General features: G+C 42.6%; 1 protein-coding gene across 1 annotated transcript in view; it reads left to right on the plus strand.

Moving 5' to 3' along the window:
* Positions 1 to 2,106, plus strand: part of frmpd2 (FERM and PDZ domain containing 2) — a 42,038-nt gene extending 39,932 nt beyond the window's left edge. The window contains exon 28 of the mRNA XM_029764404.1: positions 1,752 to 2,106. The gene's annotated coding sequence lies outside the window, so the exon portion shown is untranslated. The remainder of the gene's footprint in view (positions 1 to 1,751) is intronic.
* The last annotated feature ends 7,043 nt before the right edge of the window (positions 2,107 to 9,149 follow it).

Raw genomic sequence — 9,149 nt, forward strand, 5'->3', positions numbered from 1 at the left:
ATCTGAGGTGCAGATAACTCTAATGAACTTATCCTCTGCAGCAGAGGTAACTCTGGGTCTTCCTTTCCTGTGGTGGTCCTCATGACAGCCAGTTTCATCATAGCGCTTGATGGTTTTTGCGACTGCACTTGAAGAAACGTTCAAAGTTCTTGAAATTTTCCGCATTGACTGACCTTCATGTCTTAAAGTAATGATGGACTGTCATTTCTCTTTGCTTATTTAAGCTGTTCTTGCCATAATATGGACTTGGTCTTTTGTATACCCCCCCCCCTACCTTGTCACAACACAACTGATTGGCTCAAATGCATTTAAATGTACTTTTAAAAAGGCACACCTGTTAATTGAAATGTGTTCCAGGTGACTACCTCATGAAGCTGGTTGAGAGAATGCCAAGAGCTTGCAAAGCTTGTCATCAAGGCAAAGGGTGGCTACTTTGAGGAATCTCAAATATAAAAAATATGTTTTATTTGTTTAGCACTTTTTTTTGGTTACTACATGATTCCATTTGTCTTATTTCATAGTTTTGATGTCTTCACTCTTCTACAATGTAGAAAATAGTAAAGATAAAGAAAAACCCTTGAATGAGTAGGTGTGTCCAAACTTTTGACTGGTACTGCATATTCAGATCAAGTCAATGGCCTTTTCTCTTTTCCTAGATTATTTTGAGTACCAGGAGAAGCGAAACCCTTACAGAAAAACCACGTGCAGTTTCATGTTATCATATGTTGCTTTACTTGTTGTCACGTGTTACCACATTAGCTTCCCATAAGATGAAAATGTGTTTTTGGAACACTTCATGTGTTCACGTTAAATTAATGTGGTTTTTCCGTAAGGGAAGATGTGGTTGGACTGGGGCAGTGGAGTTCTACAGTGTTAACCACTGACAACAAGGAGAGCACTATTACACAAGCTCAAGTGGATTGAAGTTCAGGGGAATTTATTAACCATGGTTTTGTGAACTGTATGGTTTTGCCTGATGCGGATTTGGTTTCAGTTCTGTGTCAGTGGCACAGAAAGACAGACAGGATGTAACGCGTACAAAGATAGAAAGGGTACACTGTTGAAGCTCTATGGTCACATAGGGAGGCCTGATAAAGAAACAGTACTTAACCACAGTCCTGCTTTAAATAACACCTCAATGTTCTGTCCTGTACAGTTCAGTATATATATATATATATATATATATATATCCCCTAATAGTGTTTGTGAGTGGAGATCAGGTGAAGTCCTGTACTTAGGGCAATACATCACATTCATTTAAGGTCAAACAGAACAGAGCTCTTACAGAGTGATCTCAGTCTTTCTCTGCCTGGTAGTACAACTACCAATTCACACGTGCAGTTAAAGCGTACTAGTTAAATGGATCTATAGGACCTATAGTGTTGCTCTCTTATCCTTCTGGACAATTTAACATTATATATTAATAGTATAGAATATAGCCTGTAGGATGATCTCATACAGAAGGCACCACAAATGCAGTGCATAATCAAAGAAAAGGTAAGAAATGTACTTATTCTTTAACCCATGGAGGTATTGTCCACTGGGAGGCAGCATAGGACTAAAAAGAATCCCCTTCCATAGTTGCTGTCCCAATATCATCCCTCCTGTGCCTCAAAGCCAGGTTGGTTGGAGAAAGTCTTCCAAATATTTCTCACTAAGAAGTAGTTTTGCCTATACGTGATGGTTAGGGGATACTTGATATCAAATATAGAGTTTTGGTTTGTGATTGATCTTTGCCTCTCTCTTCACAGACGGAGCTACCGATTGTAATCTGGTGCAAAGTGATGACACCCCCGGAAAGCACATGAAAACATCTGTAATAAACTTTACATCTGACTGATGATACATTCATTGTTTAATGAACTCCTACCTCTGTTTAGTCATAAACCTACTGTAGGATCACACTGATATGGGGCCTTATAGCCACACTACATGATGTGAAGGCTACTCAGTGACATCACCCTAAATTAGTAGCAACTCAACCATGTGGAGGTTTTGCTGTGACACTAGCAGAATGAACACCAGTCAATGGGGCAAGAAATAGTGACATTCGATTCTGTTCTTGTTTCTGAATTCTACAGTCTTAAACTCTTCTGAATATCATCAGTGATCTTGCCTTTGTGAGTGTGTGTTTTCGTAACTGGAGAACCCCCAAGTTAACCCAACGGGAGGTAAAGTGGCTTGCAAAAGTATTCACCCCCCTTGGCATTTTTCCTATTTTGTTGCCTTACAACTAGGAATTAAAATTGATTTTTGGGGGGTTAGTATCATTTGATTTACACAACATGCCTACCACTTTGAAGATAAATATGTTTTATTGTGAAACAAACCAGAAATTAGACAAAAAAAACAGAACTTGAGTGTGCATGACTATTCACCCCCCCCAAAGTCAATACTTTGTAGAGCCACCTTTTGCAGCAATTACAGCTGCAAGTCTCTTGGGGTATGTCTCTATAAGCTTGGCACATCTAGCCACTGGGATTTTTGCCCATTCTTCAAGGCAATACTACTCCAGCTCCTTCAAGTTGGATTGGTTATGCTGGTGTACAGCAATCTTTAAGTCATACCACAGATTCTCCATTGGATTGAGGTCTGGGCTTTGACTAGGCCATTCCAATACATTTAAATGTTTCCCCTTAAACCACTCGAGTGTTGCTTTAGCAGTATGCTTAGGGTCATTGTCCTGCTGGAAGGTGAACCTCCGTCCCATCTCAAATCTCTGGAAGACTGAAACAGGTTTCCCTCAAGAATGTCCCTGTATTTAGCGCCATCCATCATTCCTTCAATTCTGACCAGTTTTTCAGTCCCTGCTGATGAAAAACATCCCGACAGCATGATGCTGCCACCACCATTCTTCACTGTGGGGATGGTTTTCTCGGGGTGATGAGAGCTGTTAGACATAACGTTTTCCTTGATGGCCAAAAAGCTCAATTTTAGTCTCATCTGACCAGAGAACCTTCTTCCATATGTTTGGGGAGTCTCCCACATACCTTTTGGTGAACACCAAACGCTTTTGCTTATTTTTTTCTTAAGCAATGGCTTTTTTCTGGCCACACTTCCGTAAAGCCCAGGTCTGTGCAGTGTACAGCTTAAGGTGATCCTATGGACAGATACTCCAATCTCCGCTGTGGAGCTTTACAGCTCCATCAGGGTTGTCTTTGGTCTCTGTGTTGCCTCTCTGATTATTGCCCTCCTTGCCTGGTCCGTGAGTTTTGGTGGGCGGCCCTCTTTTGGCAGGTTTGTTATGGTGCCATATTCTTTCCATTTTTGAATAATGGATTTAATGGTGCTCTGTGGGATGTTCAAAGTTTCTGATATTTTTTATAACCCAACCCTGATCTGTACTTCTCCACAACCTGTTTGGAGAGCTCCTTGGTCTTCATGATGCTGCTTGCTTGGTGGTGCCCCTTGCTTTGTGGTGTTGCAGACTCTGGGGCCTTTCAAAACAGGTGTGTGTATATATACTGAGATCATGTGACATATCATGTGACACTTAGATTGCACACAGGTGGACTTTATTTAACTAATTATGTGACTTCTGATTGGTTGCACCAGATCTTAATTAGGGGCTTCATAGCAAAGGGATACATATGCACGCACCTCTTTACCATTTTACATTTTTTGAAACAAGTTATTTTTTAAATTGCTCTTCACCAATTTGGACTATTTTGTGTATGTCCATTACATGAAATCCAAATAAAAATCCATTTAAATTACAGGTTGTAATGCAACAAAATAGGAAAAACGCCAAGGGGGATGAATACTTTTGCAAGGCACTGTACATGAATGTGTTTAACATCTACAAAAGTTTGTTTGGAAATACAGTGTCTTCAAGATGATGTATGATGTTCTTCACCACCAGTCAGCCTTCAGACTGGCTTTGACCTCCAGAGTAGACTGAACGGTGTGTACCCCCCCTTAGAGCCGAGTCGATACAAGCCAGAGGGCCATCCTCTTTTGGGGGTCTGGATAGGGGTGGAGATGAACTCCTCTCCCCCCGACCAGGAACCCTTCACCTCCCCTCGTAAATAAGGGTTCCTGTATTTCAGGTGAAACCCGCCATCGGTTGATCCATCTGGTTCCCATTTGGACTCGTGTTCCCTTGCAAATGATCCCAAATGTTTCTAATTACAGCAGTCCAATGGCGGCACGCAGGCCTGCTCGACAGAGTGCCCGCTGTTCTCTCTCGTGAACAATATAACTGTCCCGGTGTAGTCGTGTTACACTCCTCGATCAGGTCACTGGTTCTCCGTGATGTCTGACTGTCAGTGGAGTGGACACTCGTTTCTCCCACATCCCCCTCTTTCTCTACATCTATTTTTCTCCCTCTCTTTCACACTCTGTTTCTCACTGTCTCTCAAGCAGAAGTAGCCTGGGACACTGATGTTCTCCTCCATTCTTTTCACTGACTGAGCCAGAGCAGAGGAGAAGGCAATCAGTGAGTTTTTGGGTGTTCTCTGTGGTTAGATGAATCCTCCGCACTGTCCTCCATTCAGGCCTCATCATCCACAGCCACTGCCAGTGAAAGGCAATTTCATAATGAGTGTTGCTTGGTCATAAAAAAGCTATAGGATTCCAAGGGGGTTTGGTGAATTGAAGTGGTAAAGTCATTTGGGACAGGGTTCTGAGCGTGACTCTCACCAAGATCATGGAATTCAAAATCTCCGACTCGGTCTGTTTCCTGTGGTGGCTCAGGAGTTCTATCCAGGCTAAAGTTGCAGACCTGAGTTTTTAAAGTAACTGTGCAGTGAAAATCTCACTTTTAAAGTTAATATTCTGTTAACTCATACCCAAATAATGTTGACTCATCCTATACTTGTTTTTGTGGCCAAAGCATAAAAAAAATAAAACACTTTAAAAACCGTACCTCAAACTTTTAGCTCAAACAGAACGTTTAAAAAATGCTTGCTATTTCCTCATAGAGGATGATGTGAGCTGGCCAATCAGTGGTCTACTCGCATTAACATATTTTAACGGCCGGTATACGCCCACACCATTTTGTTGGTAGGGTACACTCACGCCATTCCAATACAGATAAGTTGCATTTTAGCATACTTAATTATACTTTTTGGAAGGAAAACAATTTCACTCATATTGTAATTCATTATAGGTCATATTTCATAAAAGTCTGGAAACACTGGACAGTTACTTTAATACTGTATATCCGCAGCAGGTGTATAAATAGCAGCAGTCATGACAGAGGGTGCCAACCTTGCTGCTCCTCCAGAATAACAGAGAAAAAAACATGGACGTGGTGTTGCAGTCTGGCAGCTCTGAAACCTTCTCCTTCTATTATGAGAGATTGCGAAAGATTCACTTTTTCCATAGCTCTGACGCACAGTCCAGCCATCCTGCCACCCATCCATGATTGCATGTGTTCTGCTTGAGTCTTTTGATGTGCTTCTCACTCCCAATTAAAGTGACTGCGCTAATGTGTTAAGTGGCGTGCCACGATTAAAGGTAGACTATTATTTTTGGGAGGACTTCAAATTCATCACCTTCGGATGCCGCTGGCATGGAAAGAGCCACCCGTCAGAGAATGTGAGTGAGAAATCACAAATGTGGAGTTATTATTTGAGTGGGAAAGGAAATCTAATTGTGATTATATCCTGACCACGTACTTGATACTGACAATCAAAACAGTGCTAATTGTACATTATGAGAGGTACCCGGCCAACTCAAAGTTTCTGAAGCCTTCCAGCTTTGAGGGCGTAAGAAAAGTACAAAAAAGAGAAAGATATCAGAGGGGCTGTCAAAGAATGTTTAAAACGGACCAGTGAAAGTGTGTAAAATTCAATGCATCCAATGGCGTTGTGGCTGAATAGGTGGGAGAGAAAAACGGGCGGGAGAAAGCTATACAAATGGGCGTAGTATACAAAGTTAACATGTTGACATTGTTCTCCGTGTGAGGTCCCTCTAGTGACAGCCCAGTAACACACAGGAGAGCTATTCAATATGGCCTATAACAGAAATCCACATCATAAGTCTTCTCCACTTTAGAAAACGAAAACAAAGTCAAGAAAAGCCTGGGTGTTTTGTGCAGGGCAGACCCTGTTTTCGGTATTGTGTAGGCGGTTGGTTGGGGGATGGGGTGTGCTACGGGGAGGAGGGTGACAGCTTTGAATGATCTTTTTGTGTTGTACTGACTTCGGTGTTAAAGGCTTTGGACCACAGAGGGGTTTCTTTTTCTCAACTTGGCGATAAGATTTTCAGACCAGTTTTCAAGCTTATAGTCATACTTTACACAGTCCCTTTCCTTCCCCCACAGAAAAATACTAGTAAAGGTCTTGGAATCTGTGAAGTCTTTTGGATACTGTACACCTTGTTTTTCATTTTCACTCACCTCCTCTTCCTGAGGAGAAACATCTGCAGAATGGATCAAAGGGCCTTAGGGGATGGAGGTTATTCCCATCACACAGGAGGGGCTGGAGGTGAGGTCAAAACCTTGAAATACGGGCCTCAGTCAGGGTGAAAATGCTGCCATTACCTGAAACAGCCATTGGGATATGGAGAAGTGGCTTGAAGTAGAAATGGACCTTTACCACAGATTTAAACCATTACGTTATTATTAGGTTATTATATCTGACCCTGTATCAGTGGTTAGGGGCCAATTCTATCTCCTCCAGTGATGGGCACATCCTGGAAACCATCCTTCTAGTAACTCAAAACTCAACATAAGTGCACAATCAGTGTTTAGTTGGGCCTCTTTCTTTTCCTCTCCTGTGATTATGCGATGCCTGTTTTCCACAGTCACAAGCATAGAGTTGCAATCAGATGTTAGAGTTGTGTTGACTCTCGCTGCGACGCAGGAAGCCAAGTACAGTAGAGCATTGCATGGGGACCTTAAAACACTGGGTTAATGGGGAGAACTCCCAGTTATATAAAACATGCTCCATTGCTACCATATGGTGTGTATCTTCACAGACCGGTCCAGGTTTATATGAGAAAATGTGCAAAGGAAAATAATCAAGGTGGCTGTTTTCATTTTACAGTATGTAGAGAGCAGTGGAGGCTGCTAAGGGGAGGATGGCTCATAATAATGGCCGGGATGGAGTGAATGGGACGGTATTAAACACGTTCATCATTATGAGCCATCCTCCCCCTCAGCAGCCTCCACTGGGAGAGAGAAGACATAAATCATGTCAACTCAGTAGAGGATGCCATGTCACTATAATTTGGGTGATAAACACATGCACATACACGCTCACCCTTCCAGGCAGGCCACAGCTGGTCAATACCATCCACTGGTTCTGCTCTCTTCCACCTCACCCTCTAGCTTCTATACTATCTCTGCAGGGTAGTATCACCCAGGGCCCTGGCAGACAAACGTGGACCTCCACACCGAGCCGTTAATGTCAGCCTGCATGAAACGCATCAAGACCACAGTGCTCCAGCACCACTTTTACAAGACCTCTCTCGATCTCTCTCTCTCTCTGCCTCTCTCTCGCTGTCTGCCGCTCTCTGTCTCTCTCTCTCTGCCTCTCTCTGCCTCTCTGCCTCCTTTCCGTGTCAAAGAGAGCCGGAATGCAAACAAATAAAGTCAAATGAAATACATTGTTTTTCCTCCGATCAGAAACACAAGAGCCTCAGAGAAGCTCGGAGGAGAAGAGAGGCACGCACTCGAGGAATTTAACAACGCCTCAGAGCTTCAGTCCGGGCCTCTTTTATTTGACTGTAAGATAATGACATTGAGCTCAAATAATCCTTTATATCCTTCCTCCAGTGCTCCCTCTCTCCTTCTCAAATGCTTCCCCCAGGACAAGAAGCAGGGCATGCCAGAACTGTAAATTATAGCTCTGTGTCTGTCCATCTCTCCTCTTAAACTTATATTTGTACCCATAAAGATTCATGCCGGTTTCCATTGGGGCTGTTTTTGGGTGGCAAATATCCTGGTCTTTATAAATCATGGGTCCCGTCCATTTAATGGAACAGTGATGGATGAGAGCGGATGGGTGAGTATCAGACCGCTGTTTGAGCTACAGAAGAGGAAGTGTGGCTAATCGGAGTTGACCTCCGTCCGGGATCACATTGTCTCCACCTGGATCCAGCCATGCAGAAAGCCACAATGAGGACCACATCCTTTGGAGAGGAGACAGAGGATGTGAATAGATCACTGTCAACACAAGTCTAATCCACCAGATGTCAGCAGTGCATTCACACTCATACTATATTTCAACTAAGCAAGCCACTCAGCAACTGCTCACAACCAATCAATGTAGGCAGGCATAACATATTGTTGTAAAGTCCTCTGGCGCTGTGTGATAGATGATTCAGTCTCATAGAGTTACTGTCTACAGTTAGAGTCCATGCATGCACTGTTAGCATTCCTGCAGTATTTGGCAGGATATTCGCAATGTAAATAGAGGAGGTCTCATTATTGATGTGGGGCCATGGAGGCAGGACTTACGGGACGTGTATGTATGTGTGTTTGCTTTTTGATATTTCATTACAGCCATCAATTTAAAATGCCCAGCTGTCACGATCGTCGTAAGAACATTCAGACAAAAGCGCAGCCTGAAATCGGTTCGACATTTTATTTGAAGTGAACCGCACAACAACAAAAAACACCAATCAGGCCTTTATGGTAGAGTGGCCAGACGAAAGCCACTCCTCAGTAAAAGAGGAGTTGAAAAGTGAGTCAGGTAAAGAGGTAATTTTTTAAAGGGGCATTGTTGTATTTTGAGACAGGCTTGAATAAGCTAAGTAGCCAATAGGCAGAGGGTAGCATAATTTGTCTGATTCACTGTAATAATGGTATGGGAATAATAATGCATTTCATTTTGTAAAGTGGTTTCTTGCATCAAACAACACAAAAACATTTTCAGTAACCTCTTTGTCTGAAGGACAAGTGGATAAACAGGTTAATATCAAGCCCTGCGTGTCTCATGGAATGTAGGCCTACACTGGCTGTTGGCTGAATGATAGAACAGCTATTTTCATGTTAAAATGTTATAGGATGCATTTTCTACATTGTTTTTGATGGTAGGCCACTCTGGTAGATCTACATTATGATCAAATAGCCACAGCAGACTACTTGGCCATTGTTAAAAGTGTAACTTAAAGCGGGTTCAGCCTCACCTGAAATATGCTCAGTCCAGAAAAAAAATGTATCTCCAATTTTGTGCACAAATGTTTTTATAATCCATCCC

This window comes from Salmo trutta, chromosome 10, assembly GCF_901001165.1.
Source record: "Salmo trutta chromosome 10, fSalTru1.1, whole genome shotgun sequence".
Lineage (NCBI taxonomy): Eukaryota > Metazoa > Chordata > Actinopteri > Salmoniformes > Salmonidae > Salmo > Salmo trutta.